At 33.5% G+C, this 27,666-nt stretch overlaps 1 pseudogene; it reads left to right on the top strand.

Moving 5' to 3' along the window:
- The first annotated feature begins 1,642 nt into the window (after positions 1 to 1,642).
- On the top strand, positions 1,643 to 24,100 carry LOC129081061 (ribosome biogenesis protein NSA2 homolog; annotated as a pseudogene).
- Positions 24,101 to 27,666: the final 3,566 nt, after the last annotated feature.

The raw sequence follows: 27,666 nt of genomic DNA, 5'->3' as shown, positions 1-27,666 counted from the left end.
CATCATATATATACACACACAAACATAAATAAATATATATAAGCATAAGTAAAAATGTATGTTTTAATTCAAACTGTAGGCATGCATCTGAGTATAACTCATAAACCTAGATCATCATGCTTGACTCCTCAAATTCCATGACTCTCCCATTACAGTAATTGCTGAAGCACATTTATGTAACCTCTAAATCAAGACCCACAGAGGTATAGATGCCATGCTGCCAAAGACTCAGGTCACTAATCAATCAACATCCTGGCCCTCTCAATGACAGTTTGCATTTAAATTAAAATTTGTCATTTGGATTCCAAATATTTATCAATTATATCTCTATACTTCTAACTCAATTCCCATTGCCTTCATTAGGTCATCTGTACCAGAATTGTGGTAGCATCTTCATTGATATCCTTGACTCCAGTCCCATTGTCCCTCTATGTTAATTTCCAGAAATCAGACAGGTTGGTCAATATATAGCAAAGCCCTAAAATGGTACTCCCTCCCAGAGAGAAATCTGCTGCCTCTCCATCATCTCAAAATACAGAGAAACTCCTTAAAACTCACAAATCTGTCATGGTCTGACTCCTACCTATCTCTTCATTCTCATCTCAGCATCCTACCTCTCACTCTTACTCCTTCACCCTACATATTGCACAGTATTTGGCATCTGAGTTTTGGTTGTGCTGTATGCTTGTCTAAAATTAGTGGTTCAAAAACACCTTGAAGGCCTTCTATGTGTTGGGCACAATATAAGTGACTAGGAATGCCTACTCTTCTCTTCCCCTCCAAAATTTTTCTTAGCAAGTGCTTGTTTTTCTTGCAACATTTGACCAAGGGAGGCTCTCCTAAGTGTTTGCCTTCCCTCTCCTGGGCTGGGTAGTATAGCCATTGTCTATGCTCCCTTTGTACCAGAGACATCAATTTCTTTGTGTAACTGGCATTTTGTTATACATTATTGAATATTTTACTAAAAAGAAAACCTATTGAAACACAGTGTGCTTAACATTTTCTTTCTGAAATATGTGATTTCTAATACTATATCTAAAGTATAAAACCTACAATAATGAACAACTGTTAATTATTGGAATGGCATTATGTTTCAACAGTAATTGGTAGGAAGCCTTAGTTTTGTTACCTCTCCTATATTGGACAAGTTCTTTGAATTCATAATGTCTCAACCTCATCACCCTTAAAAGTCAATGAAAGACATTGCCGTGCCAAACCTAACAGACAATAAAATAATGACATGGTTGAGTCTTGTTACAAATTCAGTGTCATGTAACTGAGGCAAGTGAATTCATCTCTCTGAACTATAGCATATTCATCTATAAGTATAGTAATAGTATATACCATACATGTAGGGTTCTTATCAGTGTATAATAATGTAATGAACATAAAAGTACCTTATAAATTATAAAGCATTTGAGATATTTAACACGACCAGATATTTTGCTTTCAGATTTCAGTGGTCGTTGCAGTGGCAGCATTGCTGGTGTCCTGTTCAAATCCACACGGTGTCAGATGGCCAGTGTTCCATGCCCCAGCTGCTGTGAATGCTGGCTGTTAATGGCAGCTTTGCCTTGTTCCTGTCTCTGCAAATTTTCCCTCAGGCTGAACAGGAACAGTTCCTCATGGAAACAGAGGCGCCATGCCTTGCCCCATTCTGCATGCAGTAACTGATGGACAAAGTGGTGTGAAATGCAAGGTGTCCTTGCTTCTAGGGAGAGCTCAGATGCAGTTCACATGTGGTGATCGTACCCTTGCTCAGCTCAACCTGCGACATCCTGCTTCCTTCACTTCTGCTCTCCGGACAGCATGCTCTGAAAAATCACATGCTCCTTACCCCTTATCTCAGGGTCTGATGCCAAGGTCTTCAGCCTAAGACAGTGACTTATGTGACGTAGCATCCCTCATTCCCCCCTATTTTCTCCTAAGCCTTATACCCTACTTGTTAAGTGGATACTGAAACAACTTTGGAGAGGGCAGAACATTTTTGAATACATGAAAGCAATTTGAAAAAATGTGTCAGTGCTCTCGCCGAGAATGTTCAACATTTCAAAGCATATTTATAAATGATGAAAAACTAAAAACTACATCTGGATTAGAAGAGAGAGAGAACTGGCATGGTTGTATTTTGGAAAAAAAAATCTTTAATTGATCTTTTAATATGCATGTGGAAAAGAAAAATACTTCTCACGAGAAAGGCAGTCTCCCAGGTTCTGTTTCTTGATCTGCTTTTATTGTTTTCCCCCAGCCTTTTGATTATTCTTAGTTAAGTATTAAAATTGGTAACCTCTGTCTACCTAAATGATTCAAAGTATCTAAAGAGCTCTACACATACTCAGAGGACAAAATGACAAAAAAAAAGTCATAAAAAAGAAATACATGAAAATATAACACAAGGAACATATAAATACATAAAAAAATTATTCTCTCTATAAGTTAATTCCAAAGTATTTAAATGTGCCTTTCAACTTTAGCAAATGACTAATCCCATTATCATAATTTATTAACCACATCTTTTGTTCTATGTAGCAATACACTGTGTTTCCATGCTGTGTGTTTTTTATACAGTGACCTAATTTGCTTAAAAGGAAACTCTTAAAACTCCCTTGTTGTAATGAATAAAATGTTAATGAAGAACTACAGAGAAATCCCCTTTGCATTACTTCCATATTCCCAGGAACATCATCATAAATTTGTTTGCCTGGTTCTGACAATGGTAGTGATGTTCCAGCTGCGCAGAAGCACAGTAATGCTAAATGGTTCTGATGGAAAAGTTAAAGATGTTCAAGGCACTGTCATCTGGGATGGACTGTGGGAAGTTATCTTTTAGAGGAGTATTTGATGGATTTGGCTTTCGTCCAATTTTTTAACATTTATTATTTGCATTGATAACTACATTACTAGAGCTTTTTCAGAAAATTGCAAATGGAAACTATTCAAGCAGATATGTTTGCAGCAGAAAGTGTAATTTTATAAATTGGTGCTTTTTTTCCCCCTCTGAGTTAATATGTCCCTCAGTAATTTCTTAATCATATTGGTATAAATATAAAATTTAATGAATGTAAACTATTAAAATATTTTAAAATTATTTTTGATTTTACATGTAGCTTACAGCTAATGTTAATATTTTTGTGTCAAGATCTCATTCTGCATAATGAATGTACATTAATAATTTAAATAGTAATTTTTTCATATTGATAGCTAAAACAAATTATACTGTGCACCTTTTTCCGTTTAAATGTTAGTTAATAAGTTTGTGTCACTGATAAAATTTTCAAATGCAGATAGAAAAAACTGATAACTTAGTGTGAAACTCGACTATCTAAGTTGTAAAATACTCAATGTCATGTATCAAAATTTAAAAAAAAATTGTATCTCCAATTCTGCTATAAAAATATTCAATTTTGGAAGCATTAAGGTCATAATGTGTCAATATCAATTTTAATTCCTCTAAAAAGCTATAAGTTAGATGATAAGCAGCTGGCTACATTTTTACTCCCACAAAAGTTCTCAGCATTTGTTTATACAATTGAAAAGAAAAAAGAAAAACTCAACATTAAACTAAAATAGCAGCTAAGGAAATAAAGCTGTAAGTCAAAATAAAGACTGTCTGTATAGTTAATGTGCTTTACCATTTTACTGAGATGATTAATATGTGTAAAGGGAAATATTTTAAATATTTTTGTTTTTAGATATAAAACTCCAATATATTTTAAGTTTGGGTCATCTAAATTTTTATAATTTTTTCTCTTCTAACAATCAAATGCCTCTTTTTCTTCTTGTTCTATACCCAGAATGTCCATATGGTCACTAAGTTTCTGCTAACTTTCAAGAGGGTGCCTTGTTTATACATCACTTTGTAACAGATGCACGATAAATAATAAAGAGGCCTATAGTGTAAGCAACATATTTACACTTGTGAAATATTCAGGGAAATAAAAGAATAACCCTCAAATATGTGAAAAAAATTAGGTTAATTAGACAGCAGTGATTTAACTTCACCTGACTTAAGAGATAAGTGGGAAGAGAAAATAATAGAATGACTCTAATATTTAACTATAATCTTCCATAATGTACAAGTCTCCACATTGTTACAGACATTTTGTTAGAGATAGTTTAACCTTTTATTTATAATGGGAAAACTCTGTGGAACTGACAAGATTTGAAGGTGAAAGAAAATGATATAAATTTGATAATTACTATGAACTATGAGATTTATCTATATTATTTCAATTAGTTTTCAACAAGATTATATTAGATGAGTATTACTGGACACATTTTATAATGGGGGAACAGGATTTGAAAAATATAACTTCATACACTTTGCAAATATAAGGACTGCAATTTGAACTTAAGTATATCTGATTCCAAATCCCATATATTTTTCAATACGTTATAATACCATAATGTTAACAGAAGGAGAAAGCTTTAACATGTCCTAAGACTTATTTGCTATTAATTTATGAAGCTTAATCATCAGTAACTTTCAATTGCCTGGGCTCTTAAGACTGTTACAGCTTCTATATTCACATAATTATGTATTTTATAAAATTTGTGAAAATATGTTGATGTAATTCATTTTCATTTCAATTTTTGGGGAGTTAGAATCCCATAAAATAAAACGTACCTCAACCCCTGCATTTTTAGTACAAAATCTTATAGCAGTGCTAGAAAGTGAGTGCGTATGCATGTAGTTGCTTGATTCCCTCATACACAATAACACATAGGCTTTATCACCAACTGAGATTTTGAGTAGCAATTAAAATTTTTCTTTTCATATATCATGTTTTAACAACTGATTCATGTTAAAGGTATTATCCATAGAAGAATAAATAACATATATGAAAACTTAAAGAATATTAAGAGACTTATCTTTTTGTTGTGCACACACACATATGTACATGTGCAATGCACTCACAAAGGACGTAGAGAGGTGAAACAAAGAAAACGTGAGGCATGCTCACGAGGCCATGAAGTCTTTACAGTGAGACTTGATTCAAATAGAAAAACAAAATTCAGGCAAAACAAGCTGAATATAATGAAGGCCACAAATTTTATTTTTAAATGATGTAATAAGAAGGAGGTTCATAAAAATGTTCGGGGTTTACCATGGCCTGAATCCAAAATAAAAACATAGATATTAACCCAAATAAATTAGATATATTTTTTATTAAATTATGGCTAGAAACTGATAGAATGGTTCAGCACTAAAATATAGCAATGGAAGAGTTTATTTTGTTATGACAGATTTAATATTTATATTTATTAAAGATATATATCATATATGAATAGAGCATGTGCATTAATGTAAATTCATGGAAAACACTTAGAAATATAAAATAACTACTATCTCTGTGGTCACGTGTATTAATAATAACAGGCTTTGACCATACAGATACTATCTATAAGGGATTTTCATGTACTAAAATATGAAATTTATAAATGTTGTAATAGCCCAGTCAATTAGCTTATTCTAAAAGGGGTGTCCAACCCATGGCCTGCAGGCCACATATGTCCCAGAAAGGCTATGAATGCAGTCCAACACAAAATCATAAATTTACTTAAAAAATTATAATTTTTTTGTGTGTGTGATTATGTGTCACAGTGTGTGTAATGTGTGGCCCAAGACAGCTCTTCTTCCAGTGTGGCCCAGAGAGGCCAAAACCCTGTTGGGTCTAAAACATTCAATTGCTGTACCTACTGTGGAACAAATTCTAAAATACACTGTTTATCAGTTTTTCAAAGGAGCAAGATACTGGAATATAGAGAAAGGGCTAAGGCTTTAGAGTCAAAGAGTATTGGTTTCAAATCTGGCTGAATCACCTCATGATTGTGTGAATATCCTAAACCAAAGTTTCCTCATCTGAAAAGTTGAGATGATGTCATAACTTGCTTAGTTTTCTTTTGTTATGAATAATGTAAAATATGTGTATGAAAAGAGCCTAGGAATTTGAAGGCCAATAACAAATTGAAGATATTATTGGTTCCTCCAGGCGTTCACTTAATTTTCAAATCTATGCTCTACCTTCACAAATTTATTCAGTTTCCCTGGGTTCATTTGTTTCTTCATTGATTAAAATTGTCTTTTTGTAGGTATATGTTCATTCTCTAAGGTGCATAAGTCAGTTTTCTCTCTCAAGAAGTCCACATATTAGTTGGAGTTTATTGACTAATGTAAATCTAGTCATGTGACTTAGTTGTTTTTTTCTTCTTTTTTGCATTTCAACTTATTTATAAAATGGTGGGGAGAGACATAGGTGCAATAGCCTTTTCCTTATAGGTGCATTTGACCCAAGGGATTCGACTATGCAACATCTTTTTAGCAAAAGTCACATAAACCAAGCAAAAGAGAACATCCAGCAACAAATAAAACAGTTTTCATGAGTACATGTCTCATAATGAAGATAAAATATGGGAGGATCTTTCCTCTCCCCTCTCAGAGTCTAATATTCTCTGTGACTCCCTGAGGATAGTCATGCTGAGGACCAAAACGTTGGGTTTGCAGGTTTAGGTTTTGTGTTTCGGTGGTTGGTTTGTTTTTTCGTTTGGGTGTAACATGGCTCCTCGTGTAAATTGACTACCCTGAATTGTGCTAATTTGAGGAAACACTACCTTCTTTGAAGGCTTGTACTGAGAAATAAATGAGATTTTTAAAGCAAAAGAGCTAGCCCATAGTAAAGGCTTATTGCATATTAAATATTGGAGTGCTCTCACATTTAATAAAATCATATTTTGGAAATAATTCTAAAGATGGAAGGGGGAGCATAGAATTTACATGAATTCAAAAGAATAACATACACTTTATAAAATAACCTTAGGCTCATAGTAGCAGGAATATTGTGATTCTAAGTCAACAGTATTTATATTCATAAAGTATATCAAGATTAACAATAGGAAGAAATAGGACTATTGCTTAGGATATGTGGTATAGTGATGCAGGAAGGATTTAAAAGTGTGTACAGTGCAATGATAAAGTCACAGTTTTGAGAGAGCAGGTTGACAAGGCTGGCTCTGATCGAGCAGGGAAGCACTTTTGTGAGCAATTACAATTCTTACTGCTGCAGATAGCAAGAAGAACTTATGCTTAAAATTATTTGGAATATAATTAAGGTTAAAACAAAACTATTTTCTAAATATTAAAAATTAGAAATGCATGATTTTCCAAAGAATGAGTGTGTTAGTACTAGAAATATTCACACAGAAAATGGGCATCTACTTGTAGCGTTTTTTTTCATAGAATTAATAACTGTAATATGAGGGGGACCCAAAAAAACACCATAATTTATTTATTAAAAAACTGTGTATTTATTCTACATTTTTAAACTTTAGTCACCTTCAAAGTACTCTCCATTTGGTGCAATACACCTACTGAGATGTTTTTTCCACTGCTCACAATAGTTTTTGAACTCATTGATTTTGGTGCCTTTTAGTGCTTCTGCTGTTTTTTGTTTCACCTCTTCCATATTGGTAAAATGTTTCCCTTTGAGGACTATTTTTCATCTGGGGAAACAAACAAACACACAAAAAAATCACTCAGGATGGGATCTGGTGAATAGGGAGAGCGGGGCACAGGGGTCACGCTGAGACTGTGGTCAAAAACTGCTGAACACTCAGCATGGTGTGGGCAGGTGTGCTCATAAACCATCCGTCATGAAATGGGCAATTAAAAGTGTCTTGAGAAAAACTCACTGAAGCTGGACATCACCTCTCACAACAACGCCAGCTGGTGCACTGATACAGGTGGGTCTCTAGAACACTCACCCAGCAGGGGTGCTTCGTGCTCCAAGGGGCTGCCCTCAGAAGATAATTCTGGGTGTTTTAGGGTCCCCCCTTGTGCAGTGTAAAGGCTGGACTAGATAAACACTCATTTTTATTTGCCTTTAAAACCCCATGTCTCTCTAAAAATATACATTCTGAAAGAAATGATTTCGATGTTTTTTCTTTCTTATCTGATCATTTACATTATCTGCAGTTTGCTTCAATGTCCACATTTTTGGAGAAAGTGAAGACATCTGGCAGGAGTGCCTCTGGCTAACCAATCAGGCAGAGAAAGTCTCATATGCTCACCCAAAAGGAAGCCCTTGCCACATTCTTGCCTTGATGTTTTCAATCTAAATACCGCTTTTCTTCCAACAGCTGTAAAAACAGGGCATTCCTCCACTATATCAGCTACGATTAAAAAATATTTGTATTAAACACATACTATGAGCCAGCTCTTGTTCTAGGCTAATTATTATATATTATTTATTTTATATTTATTAGTAAAATATATAGTTATTATATTTCTAAATGTGTGTATATATATGTGTGTATCACATATCATATATGTGTATATATATACATATACACACTGTATGTGTGTGAGATATACATACATACATACACACACATACATACACACTCACATATACACACATACGTATTCAGGGATGGGCAATAATAGGTTAAATTACCAGCTATCAATACCTAAAAGACAAATCATAAGAATACAACATAACAATACTAATAATGATAATAAGGAAAATAATACAAATAATAAACACAACTAATAAATAATAATGCAAGATTAAACTCTGTTCCGCATACTCACAACTGTAGGTCTACATTGTCCACTCCATATATACATATACATATCATATTCTCTACCCTCATAGAACTTATATTTTATGCAATATAGATAATATTCTGATTAAAGGAGTACACCGTTATAAGAATCCGCAGAAAGGAATTTAATTCCAATTTTGAAACTGAAAGAGTCTTTGCAAATTTACAAGAAATTGTGAATTTTCTTCCGGGAATTTCAACAGCCTGAGAAAAATGAAGCCGAGGCTGCTAAACTAGACACTAAATTTGCTCTATGTGCAGGCAACCAATAAATTGTCATTTACTGACTTTTGTAAATAAGACATTATTATTTTAGATGATGGTTAATAGAAAGACTACCTTTTAAAGATGTTAAAGATTTAGTTTCTACAGGTTGAGATCTAGAGATAGAAATATCTAAACACGTGGAATGTGTGAGATGATGAGGATCGTGACAGAGGAGAGGGGTGGTGTCAGAAACCGTGTGGACACATGGGGTTATAAAATGCTTTCATAGATTTTTAAATATTTGTTAGATACTAATGTAGACTTTTGCATCTCATTTTAAAGTACTTTAAAATTAAAATATGTATTATACAGAGTCTAGCAGAAGTAAGGCACGCTTGAGTGTGGTTGGTAGGGTAATAATATGGTATAATAATGTATAGTTTTAATTTGAACATTTCACCTAAAAATGTCATATGGTGTGCTTGAGTGGGATATTGTTATGTTACAGAATCACATGCTTATGACTTTGTAATTAAACAGGGGCATTATTTGTGCCAGACCCTGTATACCACTCTAATTTGGTTCTCTGAAAAATCATGCAGGGAAAATATTTCACTCCAAATTTAAAAAATGATAGATTATGTAATTGTTCAAGATCATATGGTTTGAAGGTTGATGCTTCTAGATACAAACTGAGATATTGTAACTTTAAAGCTACATTCTTTCTCATCAAATGAAAATATAATATTAAAATAGAGAGTACACAAATAACTGTTGTAACATCTAGAAAGTTCAAATGGAATAAGTAAATACTGATTCTGTTCTTAGAAAAAAGGAAGATACTATCTAGTTAGAGTGGGAAATTTTATATTTTTATCATTACAGGGGAGCTCATAAATAATGCCCTTTTATTCAAAGGAAATGTTACCTCATAATATATTATAACATAAAAAGTCCTTAGACATCTCAAGAACAATTTTACCCAGTTCAGGATATATTTGCAACTATCTGCTTATTCCTGATTAATTTGTAAAGTGAAGTCCCTAAAAACTAATGTGCCCAATTCTAGCCTAAAATGTATAACTCTGTAAAATAATAATTTTAAGTTATTTTATTCTGTTATTAAAAACATTCCTGGTTTGATCAGTTTTGCTTAAATTGAAATTTTCTTTTTACTATCCTTATTAATATAGTTGATTTTCAATATAAAATTAATGAAAAGAGCTTTTCACCAAGAGGCATGGTCTAAATTAAAATAGTTTTGTAGAATTAAGTGTGTCCATTTAAATAAAAATTAAAATAAAAGTATAACCTTGATTCCAAGGCACAGCCAAAGGCTAAGAAAAGAAAAGTTCAGTGAATGGCTCTTATTAATCTAGCTTTAAAAATGGATGAATAATGTGTTGCAACCTTTCTGACATATGGTGAGGTTTGCAGCACGTTAGGCATAATGGTTTCACTTAATAAACAGCTGATTAGCATTGTTTAACAGGTTTGGAGTGCATGAAAACAGTCAGATAGCAACATTTTGTCTAGTTAATTCCTCATTAGTAGACTCACAGTCACTGCATTTGACAGATTGTATACCAGTCTTGACACAAGGTGACCTCTTGCTTGGACCTGTTCATCACCTTCAGTCTGTCATAAATGAAGTCAGTATAAATGTCAGAGTGAATGTGACATCACCAGAGACTTGATCTGATGCCTTGAAGGTTATTATTTCCCCAATATTATTATTATAAATACAGTGAAACTATATGTAGCTACAAACAAAATGAGCATGATAAACTAAAAGAAAGCACATATATATATATAATTTTGATTAATATATTATTCTAATAAGGTATTTGACCCATAAATAAAATTCTGGAATGTTATTATTTCAATTTTTTGACATCAATTATTCTTTTGATAAAAAATGTTTAAGTTACAACCAAAATGTACAAGGTGTATATGTTTGGGAAGGTTAATAGTAAAGATTAATTTATTAATAATGTTCTCTCTAATATATACATACCAATGTTTTTCCTTCATAGATTTTTTTAACAAAATAAACAAAATGAGATAAAGTTGAATAATTAAATTGAATTAAAAATTATAAATATGAGGAAAGCTTTAAGGAACACCTTTTGTGAGAAAAATCTGATTATGGTAATATTGTACATTTCTAAATTCAACATTTCAATAAGAAAATTCTCCAAATTCCAAGGAAATACTCATTTACCACTTTCATCAACCTTGATAAATTATCTCTACCAAACAGCCCCTTCTGAATCACAAAATCAATTATACAATTGTGCCACATTTATATTCTTCTCCTTGACAAGAGGAAATTGAACCAGTTTCAATTTATCCAAACGAAGCTTTGATTAATGCAATGTTATTATAAGCAAAACAAAAATAATGTGATGCTTTTTTTTATTCCCTATAAATTTTTCACAAAGAACTTTTTAGATATATTATTCCTAAAAATTATAACCTAAAGCAAATTACCAAATTATTTTTGAAACCAGATAATATGCATTGAAAAGGAAGAAAATAATCATTTGATAAAGGCTAATTTTTGTGCTTAGAAAAGGATTAAAAGTGTATTGTCCATTAAATTCAAAGTGTTTTTTTAATATCAAGAAAAATTAATGAAAAATAAATCATATTTTCATTGTAAGAAATAGCCTTTAAGATGTAGGTATAAAAAAGACAAATTTTATAAAAATATTTTGAAGGTTATTTGTAATGTTATGTAAATTACCTTCTCTAGGCTTCCTCATTTAAGTTTTACAATTTTAGATAACACTTAAAATTGTTATAGTAGTTATAATTCACTATAATAATTAAGATAATTATTGGGCTTTGTTTAACCCGCCCCCCACCCCCACCTTTTAATGTGCATGCACTGTTTAATCTAAGCGGATATGTTTCAGAAGCATGGCATTTGAGAAACTCAGAGAAAAAAATCATTGTAACAAGGGTAAAACCATTCCAAGAATCATGTGTAAAGTAGAAGTTAGTCTAACTCACTTTAGGTTCACATTGAATGCATACAGCAGTTTCTACTTGCTAATACATTAATGAGCTAAGTCTTTTAAATACATTATTATATCAACACATGCAGATCTTGGTATCAGGTAAAGAAACTAAAGCTTAAAAATTAAGCAGCTTGCCCAAAGTACTGCTGCTATTATCTAACAAGTTGGGATTCTAAACTCAGCTCTATATTTTTCCAAAGGCCATGGCTACAGTTATTGAGACTATCCTTTTTACAACTCAGTGACACACGGTTTTCATGTCTTCTTCATAGCTCATTTTATGCTATATGATTTTTTTTTTGTTTCTCTTTGTTGTTCAATGTATATTTTTTCTATAGTTTTTTTCCTGTAATGGCTTTTTTTTGTTAGGTTTTTATGTGTATCACAAATGTAGACCCATTTCCTTAGTTTTATGTTCTATAATTTGTAAACATCTTACATTGAATCAACATCTTTCATTGTCATTATTAATTAGGTATAGTCCATTTTCCTTTTGCCCCCAAATTAATTGAAAGTGACTCAATATACTGGTGTACAATTTTCTTAATAATCTATGATATATCACATCAGCGGCAGCTGATCTATATATTTTCATTTTTTCAAGTACAATGTCCCCTTATCTGCCTTTGTCAAATGTCATTCTTGAATGTTTTTCATTATTTTCTAATTGTTCAAATGTATTTTATTCATTTTTATTGTCAAAATTTTACCTGAGGCAAGGAGTTAAGGATCTGGGGCAATTCAGAATCATTAATAATTATATGCACCAGATCATTAATTATTTTTCTTGTCATTTTAGTAGTTTCTAAAAATGAAGAGAAATTTATACATAAAAATCTTTTTAAACTACCTTTTTAAAGTTTCTCCAAGGCCTTGTGAAATTGAATTAAAATAAGCAAATTCCCCTATTTGTTCTTTATAAGCAATGAACATTTATTGGAAAAATATAAATGAACATTTAAAAATAGGACTTTAAGAAATCTGCCTTACTGCCCTTATGGTAGCCAGAAGCTTATGGGAAAATACAGTAAATGAACACATTTATATTAAGTAAATTTTCTTATTTATATTAGGTATACTTTCTTAGAAATACTCTGCTGTATTTGTTTTTTACTTTTCATCATCATAGTTGTTGAGATTTAGCTTCATTTACTTTGGAACTTTGGGTAAGAATTTTAAATGGTAAACACAAATCTTTTTGGTAAAATTACTCTCTGCTTTCCCTTATTTTGTAGGGAGAGGCTACCACTGACCTAGAAAAGACAGCCAATCCTATATTCTATATAAACTCAGAGATTATTATGTTTATGTCACAATTTTAAAGCTAATTACTTCCTACTCCAGAATAATATAAAATTTCAAGCTTTCTTTTTAGGCTATAGGCTGTTTCTTATTTATTCCAGTCATCATCTTACTCTTTGGAATGCCTGGTGTATCTCATCAGTGTTCTCATGCTAACTAAATCCAGCTAGAACTAACTATCTCAATACATTCTTAGTCTCTCCTTCACGCCCATTCCCGCCTCCCCATTCTCCTCATTCCCTTCATCTCCTCTGGATCCTTATGTTTGTTTTCCTTGTCTTGTAAAGTTACAGATTACAGTGTATAACTATTTTGATTCTTCCCTTGGTTCAATGTCAGGTTCTAGGTATAAACTAAACTACATTGCTTTATTCACTAAATATTTAAAATGCACGTTTCTATATTAGTTTACATTCTTAGTGGTATTATTTGGTTACAACAGAGCCACTAAACATTAATCTGTGGTATGTACCTTCTCAATTTATGGACCTATTATTGGATTTCAATTTGCTAAAAACTTATGTAGGACTTTAATAGTTGCTTCAGGAAAGTTTTACAAAACATTTATAAATGTAGATGACTCAAGTGTTTTAAAAATGCTAAGTTCAAAAATTTTTGGCAGAGAAGCACGTGGAAAGGTTTTGGAAAAAGAGTTGAACCATTTCTGAATCTTATGATTGTCAGTACGGACTGAGCCACTTAAGGCAGGATGTGTATAATGCATCGTATTATGAAATATTACTCATTTCTAATTTATTACAAAAATACTTTCTTCAACTTGCATATGTGATGGATGGCAAGAAACCAGGTATTCACATCTAATTATAAGGTTTTTTCTTTGTGCTAAAATGGACTCTATTTATCTATCAGTGCAATCAATCCATGCATTTTTCTTTGTGTCTGTCACCCTACTACCTAAGCACTTAGCAAAGATATTAAATTAGCCAAAAACTATGGAGTGGAGGGTTTTCTTGTCTTTACTACATTTATCTAAGCCAACCCAAAGCTAAGCAGACTGTGACTAATATTGGAAGTCTTATTCTTATCACAGACAGAGTTGTTTTCTTGTTATTATTAATTGGTTGAATGCCAACAATATATTCAGCATGGGACCTAATTGCACAGTATGTTCTTTCTCCGGCAACCTAGAAAGGGATCAGCTGCTTCCGTCCCATAATATTGACGCCAGAGTGAGGAATGCAGCTTCATAACCCCCAGTTTCTTCTTTATTTCTGTTATTTTATCTCCTTCCCTCATCAGTTTTCTTTTTAAGAAGAGAACCATTCATAGCTATTTCTTAATTTTAGAAAGGATTTTAGGAGAAAAATAGCTATTGCCTTTTAAATTTATACTTGTCAAATGTTGAGGTATTAAAAAAAAGAAAATATATTTTTTTATTTCTCTGAACCTAACAAATATATGCTCATAGATTCTACTGATATTTGTCTGAAAAAACTATATATAGATATACATTTAACTCATAAATTGTATCTATATTATATAAAGTTTATATACTATATTATAGACATAAATTATGTTTTTCATAGCCCAAAATATCATAAGATCATCTGGGACAGATTTTCATATTCTCTCTTTCCTCAGAGAATTTAATTTTCTTTTTTATTATATCCCACTTTATTTAACTCCAAGTGCATCTTCTAAGAAAAAAAAAAGAGCTATTTTTGTCTCCTTGGTTTATTTTCAATGCTTCTTTTCTGGAAAGACTTAGGGGTTTTGTTTGTTTGTTTGTTTGTTTGTTTTCATGTTCAAGCTATGTAATTCCTTGAGAACTGCACTTGTTACCTCTAAGATCAACCTAATATCAAATTTGTTAGAAATAGGGAAAACAAATGTATTACATTATTTTCTGCTCATGATCTATGCACATGAATATTATTTTAAGTTGTTTGTATTACTTTACTAAAGGTAACTGGTTCTGACCTTTAGGAAATAGAAGGGCACTTTCCTTCTACATATTACATTTAGTGAAGCGCACATCCAGACTGAACAGAGCCACAAGCAGCTGGTGGTTGCCACACCTATGAAATGGGAACCGTGGGTTCCAAAAGAGATGCAAACTTTCGTTAGATGGGAAACTCGGAAAGCAAGCCATGCTGATGACTGTCGTGCGGCCACCATGACACGGAAGTTCTCTTTTGAGATTTGTTCTGTAATATATTCTTAAAGATTTCAGCTTCAGTCTAATTCTGGTACAGTGCTGAAACTGAAAGACATCTACAGATATAAAAGTGTTCTTTAGCATATTATTTTATTGGGGAAAACAAAATTTCAAATTTTAATATATTGTAGAGGTTTGAAGATACAAGACAAGGGATGAACAAAGACTGATAACATTCAAAAAGTTTTTTATAATATTAATAAAGAGCTCTCTAAAAGTAACTATAATATACGGCAGAAAGTACAAAGTACTATTAAGTTACAAATTGCCATGGAAGGTCAGAATAACATAAATCAGCTCACTGGCATGGTCATGGAGCTCATCTATTTAAACTGGGCTATAGGAAGAAATGTATTTTAGCAAGTAATGATATTTGTAACTTTCTATGAATGCAATAAAGCTGATTCTGAGGTGAAGTTTCCATAAAATTGCAAAGATACCATACTACAGCTTCAATTAGGAGTAACAGACTAACAGCAAAAATTTAATTTAAAATTTGGGGGAGAAAATCTGCTCATGTATTATAGAAGCAAACATAAATATTAGAACTTAAAGGAAGCCAAAATGTAAATATTTTTATCCATTATATTTTATTCAGTATTTCACACAAATTTTAAATCATAGGTATGTCTACAAATAAAAATTTTGGCATTTTTACAGTATATTTCAGTACTTTTATCAGTTTTTTTCCTATTATTGTTTTTCTTAGTTGAAGTGGAAATTTAATCCTCAGAAAATGCTTTATACATAGATTCCTGTTATCTTTCTTTAAAATTTTGTTTCTATCTTTATGTTATAGTATTTTTAATAGAGGGAGAGCTAAAGAACATGAGGAAAACATTAATGTTAAGTGCCAAAAAATGTTGATCCATGAATCTTTAATGTTTAAAAATATTAGAAGTTTGACCTAAGGCACCACCCCTCTCAACTTAACAGGCACACTGAGACAAAGAAATATTGCCCAAATGAAAGAACAGATCAAAGTTCAAAAAATAGAACTAAGTGATGAACAGACAGCCAACCTATGAGATACACAGTTCAAAACACTGGTAATTTGGATGCTAACTGAATTGTTTTGAGTGTGGTCACAAAATGGAGGAAAAAGTGAAGGTTACACAAAGTGAAATAAAAAAAAATATACAGGAAATCAACAGTAAAGGGAAGGAAACCAGGACTCAAATGAAAGATTGGGAGCAGAAGGAAGAGATGAACATTCAACCAGAGCAGAATGAAGAAACAGGAGTTCCAAAAAATGAGGAGAGGCTTAGGAACCACTGAGACAACTTTAAATATTTCAATATCCGAATCATAGGGGTGCCAGAAGGAGAAGAGGAAAAGCAAGAAATTGAAAAGTTATTTGAAAAAGTAATGAAGGAGAACTTCCCTCATCTGGCCAAGGAAATAGACTTCCAAGAGATCCAGGAAGCTCAGGGTCCCAAAGAAGTTGGACCCAAGGAAGCACACACCAAGGCACATCATAGTTATATTATCCAAGATTAAAGATAAGAAGAGACTCTTAAAAGCAGCAAGAGAAAAAGAGATAGTAACCTACAAAGGAGTTCTCATAAGACTATTAGCTGATTTCTCAAAAGAAACATTGCAGGCAAGAAGGGGTTGGTAGAAAGTATTCAAAGTCATGAAAGGCAAGAACCTACATCCAAAGTTACTCTATCCAGCAAAGCTATCATTTAGAATGGGAGGGCAGATAAAGTGCTTCCCAGATAAGGTCAAGTTAAAGTAGATCATCATTACTAAACCCCTATTACATAAAATGTTAAAGGGACTTATCTAAGAAAAAGAAGATCAAAAACTATGAACAGTAAAATGACAACAAACCTACAACTATGAACACCTAAAAAACAAAAACAAACTAAGCAAACAACTAGAACAGGAACAGAATCACAGAAATGGAGATCAGAGGGGAGGAGGAGGGGGAAGAATGGGGGAAAAGGTACAGGGAATAGCAGCATAAATAGTAGGTACAAAATTGGCAGAGAGGGGTTAAGAATAGTATAGGAAAAAAAGAAATATTAGAAGTTTATCTTGTTCATGTAACATCCTGGTCAGATGTAGAGGTCAAAAGAGAGTCTCTTTTCCACAACATGATGCAGAGTCCTAGGATAAGAGATGCTCTGCCATCTCTAATGATGACTTCCAAATCATAATAGTCACCTATCAGTGCTCAAGCTACCAGACAGAAGAAAGTCTATAAGAGGGTATGTTAGAGTGTTTATGGTACAATTACTTGTGTTCATGTTATTTAAGGTAAAAATCAGTCATATGTCCATACCTGAGCCCATGTGTGCCTGAAAAACATAATGTGTGCCCAGTTGAACAAAGAAAGGCAGTCACCTATTCTCTGAGACAATTAATCAAAAGTGACTTACCCAGTAATTGCATACAGCTCAAAGTCCAGGATTTCCATAACTTTTCATGGTTTGAAGGAATATATAAACTATATAAACTTTTTAAAACTGGTTTTTAGAGAGGGAAAGGAAGAATAAGAGAAAGGGAAAGAAAAAGATGAGAGAAGCTTTAATTTGTTCCACTTGTTTATACATTTATTGGTTGATTCTTTTATGTGCCCTGACTGAGAATTGAACCCACAACCTTGACATATCAGAATGATGCTCTAACCAACTGAACTGCCTGTCCACAGCCAAAACTTCTTGTTTATATGGAACTATTTAACCTTCTAGTATAAACTAGTATGGGGTTGGCAAAAAATTTCATTTATTTTTCCATAAGATGGCTCTCATAGTGCTTAGTTGTCTTTAATTTCATGCAAAACAATTTTTTTCAGATTGATTGTGACAGCTGTCATATCAGCATGTATTCAAAAAATCAAAATTGGTGAATTTTTGTGTAGCTATTTTAATATTGAAGATGGAAGAAAATGTGCAACATTTTCAGCAAATTATGCTTTATTATTTCAAAAGACAAAAACACAATTGAAATGCAAAAAATGATTAGTGCAGTGTATGGAGAAGGTGCTGTGACTGATCAAACATGTCAAAAGTGGTTTGTGAAGTTTCATGCTGGAGATTTCTCACTGGACAATGCTCCATGGTTGGGTAGACTAGTTGAAGTTGATAGCAGTCAAATCAAGACATTAACTGAGAATAATCAATGATGTACCAAACGGGAAATAGCCGACATACTCAAAATATCCACATCAATAAAGTTATTGGTAAAAATGAAAAATCTGTCTTTTATTTTATGAAAAAACCTATATGGATTTTTTGGCCAACCCAATAGATAAGTAACTGCCACTACTTCCCTGCCAATATGCAATAGAGGAACAGGTACAGAACTGCACATGCACACACACTAAACTAGATGTGTTCAATTGAAAAAAAAAATAGGGAAGAATAAGAGACAAAACCATTACTGGTCCATAGCCATAATAGAGTCCTCCTGGAGAGGTACTATGAAGTCCCTCATTCCTGCCCAAAGAAAACTCCTTTATTATACCCAGACTCTGCCTCTAGAATAAATTCTCAAACCAATTTTTCCTCTTTTGCCCCCTAGTTCCACTCACTAGACAGTCCTATCTCATCCATTCCTTCTGGTGGCCACACCTCAGGTAGGCACTGGAACTGTGTTCTCCCTGAGGGCTGAAGTATTTACATGATCTACTTTCTTCTGAAGAGACTTTGGGACTCTCCAGATTGTTTTATTCATATAGGCTTTTTCAAGACAGATCAAGGAAAAAAAATTTCTCTAAGAGTTGGAATGCTTCTGATCTATTTGCTTCAAGTCAATTCTAGGGCCCATAAACAGACCCAGTGCTTTTTATTTGTCCTACTTAGTTTTTTTCGTAGTTTCTTTGCTTCATCTGATCCTCTTGAAGCTTTGGTAACAATAGGCTTTGTGGGGGAAGGTACCACCTTTTCACTAAGCACCTGATCTTTGCTCAAGCCTGGATCTTCTGTTTGTTTTTGTTTTTAGGCTTAAAGTGATTTTTTGATCTAAAACTTTTCTGGGCCTCTATCCTACTATTTAGGATATAGAAGCTACTCCCTTTTCCAACCCTGGGAGTTGCCAGTTTTGTGAATGTTACCCATCCCTTTCTATTTTTGTTTGCAACCTGGCCAACTCCTTTTTTGAGTCTTCTCTTTCTTGTAATATGCTACTAAATTTCCAACACGTTCCTCTCAACCCCCAGGCCTGGTAAGCATTTTTCTTTTAAAATTGTTGCTAGCAGCAGTTTTACCAAAATATTATGCAAGGCTATAGTAAACCCCCGAAGCTCTCAAGACTACTGTATGTTTCTGTGCTGTCTACTGCCTGCCTTCCAGAGTGTAACACAAGCCAACATTCATAATTTAGGACTGTCTTTAGAGCATTATCCTATTTAAGCTACAAAATTCTATATTAGTCAAGACAATGCTAGCTATTCTTACAAATAATGGGTCAAATATAAATAACTCAAATATGCTGAGTTTACTTCTTGCTGATATAATAGTTCTGAGTGAGCAAAAGTAGACAGCAGGGAAGGGAAGCTCTCCTGCATGATATCAGTCAGGGATTCAGAAAGGTAAATGTTATACCATCTTCTGCATTTGTCTTTCACTTTTGCCATCACCATTGCAGCCAGCTAAGAAAAGAGCATGGGTAAGCACATGGGGAAGTGTTTGGTGGCCCAGTAATGGGAACGGCACATATCGCTTCTTATATTTTATTAGCTAGATTTTAGCTACGTGGCCATACTTCACCAAGGAGTCAGAAAAATTGTCTAGCTGTGTCCCCTGAAAGAATTTGAGATCATTTGCAGACATACTCACATAACTGGCCAATCAAGTGAAACTAGGATTCTAACCTGTCTACCAACAACTTGTTTCATAATAAATCTGTCAATTATAAAACACAAAAGCAAAATATTTACCTCCTAGTGATATTGTGATAATATTGAGTACCCTTTTACTAAGTTCATAGAAATACTAGAAAATTATTAGTCTTATTTCAAGTTATTTTATAAAAGTCATAGCAAACCCTGTTACATCCATTAGCATATTATAATATATCAATAATAAGAGATTCAGTGGTAGATTGCAGGAACTTCTAGTGAGCCTAGAGCAAGTTTAGGTCTTATTACTCATGCAAATAATTACAACTTACTGAAATAATGTGTATTGTCTCTGTTCAAGTGTCATTGTCAAATTTTGAACATATTCATTGTCTTTTCAGGAAGAAATCTTTTCCCTCCCAAACTCCTTAGGTGGTGTAAGCTGAAGAAATTATTCTTAATATGAAGTAATTTTATTGCAGGGAGAACATTGCCTATAATTTTAACTTAGTTGAATAGATTGCAATTTCAATTTAGATATTAGAGAAAAACCTTCATTATAGCAATGAACTCTTATTCTGTTGGTATAAAGGATGTTCCTGACAAATTATACTTTTTGCTCCATTAAAAATGATTCTGAAAACTTCTAGACTGGTGGAAAGTACCATTCAGTTGCAGTTGATATGAAATGGGCTTTTTAAAGTGCCATTTTTCTGCTTAACAAAATCAATAGTCTTTATTATATACAATAAGCATAACCTGCTACCATTTCCCAGATCAATAAAATCTTCTCTTCCTTTTTGATATTCAAGTGCCTGGAGACAATGTAGCCACTTGAATATTAATTCTGCTAGTGGATTCTATGTCTTTATTAACTCTTACATCAGCAACATATATCTTAATTTTACACTGTTTTACTTTCTATTGAAATTATTTGGAAAAAGGGTTATCTTACTAAATATTTACCATGTTCACTCTATCTAGACAGATTTTTTAAATTAAGGTTCCACTAGTTTGGTAATCAGAAGTGGTGTGCCTACTTGCCTGCTTTAGAAATGATATCCAAATGCCCTTTCATTTAGACTGACTAAACAAAATGCATTCTGGATTCAATACATTTTTCTCTTAGAGATCATTTCTTAATTACAACTTATTTGTCACTGTCACAAAGTGGCGTGTGCTGGGGACAGTAATTCATGAAGTCAAGACATCCACTTGTTCTTTTCAGATCAGTGCCATTCCATCTCTTTGTTTTTCTCTTATTCCCAAAGCTCACCAGCTGACTTATATTATGTGGATTTTGAAAAGCAGAAAGTATCTTGAAGGAATGGTTAAATATATCCTATTAAAATATTATAGAGGATTCATCACATATATGCAGTTTCAATCATAGAAAAAATTGGTTATAGCATTTATGTATTCTTGCATTCTTGAATAGTACAGTGGGATTATATTTATTTGAAATATACCAGTTGGGTAGTTGTATAGTATTTAAAATAAATATGATGTTGCTAGGTCCATTGCATAATATGCAGTCTAGTAGGTTTAATGTATAGGTGAAAGAAGTGAGATCTAGAGAGATTAGGTACCTCATTTAGGATCACAGAGTTACATTAGAAGGGACTACAGTTTCCTATATCTCAACTTACATTCTTTTTATGTCATTAGGTCTATTTTTAATGGAAGTATATTAATCATATATAAAATAACCCTGCTCTACAAATGTATTATTGAGCTTTCCAGCCAAATTTCAGAGTCACCTGACAGATGGACACAGAAAATGGATTGATGGACATAAAATTATTACCATTGTCATTATACTCTATAGATTATATAATTTATAATCTATACATTTTATTAGAAATTAGAGTGAGAATACATTTGTTTTTCATTTTTTAATTTCAGTGTCTATGATTATTCATTATTAAAGCATAACATCATGTCTTAATTTATAATATATCTAATGCTATATATCAGTCATGCTAATGCATGTGCAGTGAAATTAATATGATTAGAGTTTATTTTTCCTTTTTATTGAATTTATTTGGGTGACACTGGTTAACAAAATTATAGTTTCAAGTGTGCAGTTATACAGCATCACATCTGTACACTGTATTCTGTGTTTACCGCCCCAAGTCAAGCTTCTATCACCATTTACCCCCCTATACCCTATTCTACTTTCCTCCCTCCCCTTCTCTCCCCGGCAATCACCACACTGTTGTCTCTGTCTGTTTTTTCTCTTTTTCGCTCAATCCTTGCGCCCGTCCTCACCCAGCCACACCCCCCCTCCATTGCTCACAAGACCTGTCAGCCTGCTTTCTCTGAGTCTGTCACTATTTTGCTCGTTAGTTCATTTTGTTCATTAGATTCCACATATGAGTGAAGTCATGTGAAACTTGTCTTTCTCTGACTGGCTTATTTCAGTTAGCATAATGTTCTCTGGGTCCATCCATGCAGTCCCAGAGGGCAAGATTTCCTTCTTTTTTTATAGCAAAGTAATATTCCATTGTATAAATGTACCACAGTTTTTTTACCCACTCATCTACTGATAGTGTTTGTGCTACTTACACATCTTGGTTATTGTAAATAATGCTACAGTGAATAAAGTGGTCACACATTAGCTTGAATTATTGTTTCAGATTTCTCTGGATAAATTCCCTGAAGTGGAATCACTGGGTCATAAGGGATTGCTATTTAGACTTTGCTTTTTTTATAACTACATTTGTTTTGATAAATTAAAAATGCCTTTATTTATATCCCCTCCACCACCACTATATTTATTTTGGCAATAAATATATTTTGCAATCTGATGACTTAATCAAATTTGGAGCATTACTTTGTTAAGTTAATAAGCATTAAGGTGACTGAAAGAAAGATAAAAAAGAAACATCAAATGAAAGTTTAATAAAAACATGTTTAACAAGTTACACAATGATGTGCCATATATGCGTGTGTACACACACACACTATATTGCTAAAAATGACAGTGATTTACTAATGCGTGATCTTGAGCAATGGAAAGATGGAAAAGGAACCAAAATGTGTCCCTTCTCTGACCTAGGAAATACATGTTTGCTAATTCCTGTAGAAATATTTATTCCCTTCTTTTTAGATGTGGAAATAGGCTATAGAAATATTTATTTCCGAGAAGTGTTCCTTTCCTGTCGCAGGTTGCATGGAGTTCTTTGAGACCCGAGAGTTGGAAGCTTCTTCCCGCTCCTGGGACTGCACCCGGCCGCTCCACCTATTGTGAGTTACGAATACCGTTTGGATTACCATGAGAAAAAGAGAAAGGAGGAAGGTCGAAAGGCTCCTGAACGTTCAAAGAAGGCAAAAAAGATGATTGGTCTGAAGGCTAAGCTCTACAACAAACAGCGCCGTGCTGAGAAAATACAAATGAAAAAGACCATCAAGATGTATGAAAAGAGAAACACCAAACAAAAGAATGATGAAAAGACTCCACAAGGGGCAGTACCTGCATATCTACTGGACAGGGAGGGACAGTCCCAAGCTAAAGTACTTTCCAATATGATTAAACAAAAATGAAAAGTGAAAGTGGGAAAATGGGAAGTCCCTCTGCACAAAGTTCGTGCCCAGGGAGAAACAGAGGTATTAAGTTATTTGAACAGGAAAGAGAAAGAAAAAAGCATGGAAGAGAATGGTTACTAAAGTCTGCTTTGTTGGAGATGGGTTTACTCGAAAACCACCTAAATATGAAAGATTCATTAGGCCAATGGGCTTACATTTCAAGAAAGTCCATGTAGCACATCCTGAACTGAAAGCCACCTTTTGCCTGCCAATACTTGGGTCAAAAAAAATCCCTCATCCCCACTTTACACAACTTTGGGTGTTATTATGAAAGGTACTGTCATTGAAGTGAATGTAAGCCAGTTGGGCCTTGTGACACGAGGCAAGGTTATTTGGGGAAAGTATGCCCAGGTTACCAATAATCCTGAAAATGATGGATGTATAAATGCAGTCTTACTGATGTGACAGCAGTTTTATACAAGTAGCTCATAATTATTGAAGACTATGCACCAATCAGGAAAATGTGACTGTGATGTTTCTGCATACTACAATGACAACAGCTTACATGCCTGCAGCCATCAGGAGAACTATTTTATTGTACAGAACATTAAAATGGTCCAGTTTTACAAAAAAAAAGAAAAAAGAAATATTTATTTCCTTCTTTTTAAGATGTAGTAATTCTATAGGAATATTTTGCCCTTCTTTTTAGATGTGGAAACTGCGTTAATATGAAACTTACCTAAATAACAGAGGTAGAAAATATTGGAACTAGAGTCTGGGTGGGGACGTTTGAAAGAGGCTTTTATGCTATGTCATATCCCTTCTACCCTTGCCCCCGATGCCCTTCTTTGCCCACCTCCATCATCGTGCCTCCCCTGAAGTCTGCACAGCAAGTTGATAAAAGCATGGCTTTTAGTACCAGGCAAACCCGAGGTCAAATTTCATGTATGTCGCTTACGAGCTATGTGACTTTAGGAGAAATGACTTAACTATTTTGTAGCCTTTTTCCATATCAGTGAAAGGGCAGCAGTAATAACAAACAACGTGGATTGTCATGTGTATTAAGGATAATAAAGATATATCACTTAGCTGAATTTTCTCTGAATGGTTTGTGTTTAACAAGTTCTGTTGAATACAAACTAGTTTTTAAATTGAGCCTCATTTTCTTCATCTGTGTCATACACTTCATGGCATTACGACAAAACAAGGTGACTGATTTAAAAAAAGCATGGTAAAAATGGAAAGCAGTTATATTAGAGTGCATTGCAGTCATTGCACACTATTTTGAGCAGAAAGAAATTTAACACAGGATATTGAAATGCTTCCACATTTTTTGGAAGCGCTAGGGAAGAAATTCATTGGTGCTGGAGGGACCAGGCTCCACATACCACTAGCACTGATACTGCAACGGTCACTCATCCTGTTCTTGCCACAACTGCCTCTTGACACGATGAGTCTGTTACCCATAATGGGAACACAGAGTCTGGCCACCCCACCTCCACTTCTCCATAATCTCGTTTTCTAGAAGAAATAGCTGCAAGAAGATAGCCTTAGGTTTACCTCTGTCTCCAAATCTAGCTGCAGTATTCTGGTTTAGAAAAACCTATACACAGCAGAACACCTGAAAAAGAGGTCACATTAGAGAAATAGTAATGACCAAAAAGATAGATAGTAGACAAGAGGAACCTATTATTTTTAAGGTTCTTCTGTGGTTTGTCCAACTTACTCTTAGAAGAAGGGTATTGGCAATAGTCTCTTATTTCTTATTTCTAATTGTCAGTTCCCCAAGCTCCCACTATATGTTTGCATATTTACTTCAGCAAAAATCTTTTATAAGTTATTTGATAAATGTATTATTCAAATTTTCTAAAAATTATTGAGAGCTGAATTTTAATGGCTTACACCTCTGCATATTACTTATAATAATTCATATATTGCAAAACCACAAATCAAATTTGAGTGAGCCATGACTATTTCAAAACTGCTTTACTTGTTCATTAAATTAATCTGTTTCTTAGATCAGTTGGAAGTAATTACTGTCTGTCTTATGTGATTTTTTTTTAAGGCAGTTCTCTTAGTAGGGCCAAGTTCTTCATATAGTTTAAACCCTAGGACCTCTTTTGCTTGCAGCTCTGATGATATTCATTTCACAATGTGTGATTATATTTTTAGGTCAGGAATATTGGGAACTCACAATACCAAATATTTTGTACTTGCAATTTAATTTAGAAATGATATTACTACATAATAATGATTGAGTTTTTCTATTTTTATTTTTACAGTTTCATGTTATTGAAGTAGTCAGGAGTACATTCTATCTATATGCTGTTTGTGACAGCTGACAGGTATAGAGTCAATGGAGATATTTTTGGTCTGGGAAAATGTGTTTTATTAAGACTACAAAAGAGATGCTTGTGCTTTTATACTATAGGTGTGTAACAGAGAGTGTTATGTTAATATAAAGTAAACACTGAGAAAAATTAACCGGAAAAATTTTTAATGTTATCTGACTAATTTTGACAATTTGTCCTTTTAATTATCTTTTCTTTTCACTGATTGTTTATTCTTTTTGAAACCCTAACAAAGGATTCTTTTAAATATCTGTGGCCCCTTTAGAAAATGTAAGTCATTATATCTAACCATTTAGTTTTCCCAAAGAGAGGCATAAGACTTAAATATTTTAATAATAATGTCATAAAAGAGTTCACTATAGCTAGGCAATCTTGCCTTAGTTTCCTAGTACATCAATTTTCCACAGTGTTACATGCTTAGTTCAACATTCTCCTGTCTTTTTCTATTTCAGACATCCCATTCTATCATTCAATAGGGTCTTTGAATCTAAAAATTACATTTTCTTTTGCCCATTTAAAAAATTTTTATTATTGTTTATTGTTACAGTTTTCCCAATTTTTCCCCTTTTGTCCTCCTCCCTCCAGCCCACCCCTCCCCCCAACTCCCACAGTCAATCCTCACACTCTTGCCCATGTCCATGGGTCATTTATACATGTTCTTTGACTAATCCCTTCCCCTTCTTATCACCATTTCTCCCCATACCCCTTCTGTCTGGCAGTTGTCCATCTGTTCCAAGTTTCCATGTCTCTGGTTCTGTTTTGCTCATTAGTTTATTTTCTTCATTAGATTCCTATTATAAGTGAGATCATGTGGTCTCTCACTGACTGGCTTATTTCACTGAGCAGAAATCTCTGGTTCCATCCATGCTATCACAAAAGGTAGGAATCCCTTCTTTCTTTCTGTTGTATAGTGTTCCATTGCATAAATATACCATTTTTTTTTAATCCATTCATCTACTGATGGACACTTAGGCTGTTTCCAACTCTTGGCTATTACAAATAGCACTGCTATGAACATTGGGGTGCATAAGTTCTTTTGAATTGGTGTTTCAGGATTCTCAGAGTATAACCCAGCAATGGAATTGCTGGGTCAAGACAGTTCCATTTTAAATTTTTTAGTAAACTCCATACTGTTTTCCACAATGTCTGCACCAGTCTGTATCCCTGCCAACAGTGCACTAGGGTTCCCTTTCCTCCATGTCTTTGCCAGAAATTGTTGTTTGTTAATTCATTAACAAGAGCTATTCTGACAGGTGTGAGGTGATATCTCATTGTGATCTTAATTTGCATTTCTCTGATGGCTAGTGATGTTGAGCATTTTTTCGTATGTCTATGGGCCATTGTGTATGTCCTCCTTGGAGAAGTGTCTGTTCAGGTCCTTTGCCCATTTTTTAATTGGATTGTTTGCTTTCCTCTGGTGTTGAGTCATATGTGTTCTTTACATATTTTGGACATTAAACCCTAGTCCAATGTATCATTGGCAAGTATGTTCTCCCATATAGTTGGTTCCCTTTTCATTTTGATGATTTTTTTTTTTTAGCTGTGCAGAAGCTTTTCAATTTGATGTAGTCCCATTTGTTTATTTTTTTCTTTTATTCCCCTCCCTCTAGGAGACACATTGGCAAAAATATTGTTAAGTGGGATATCTGAAATTTTACTGCCTATGTTTTCAGCTAGGGG

The sequence above is a fragment of the Pteronotus mesoamericanus genome, unplaced genomic scaffold (assembly GCF_021234165.1).
Source record: "Pteronotus mesoamericanus isolate MK-2021 breed Mesoamerican mustached bat unplaced genomic scaffold, CSHL_Meso_final contig_94, whole genome shotgun sequence".
NCBI classification, from domain to species: Eukaryota; Metazoa; Chordata; class Mammalia; order Chiroptera; family Mormoopidae; genus Pteronotus; species Pteronotus mesoamericanus.
This window is presented reverse-complemented; position numbering and strand designations above follow the sequence as displayed.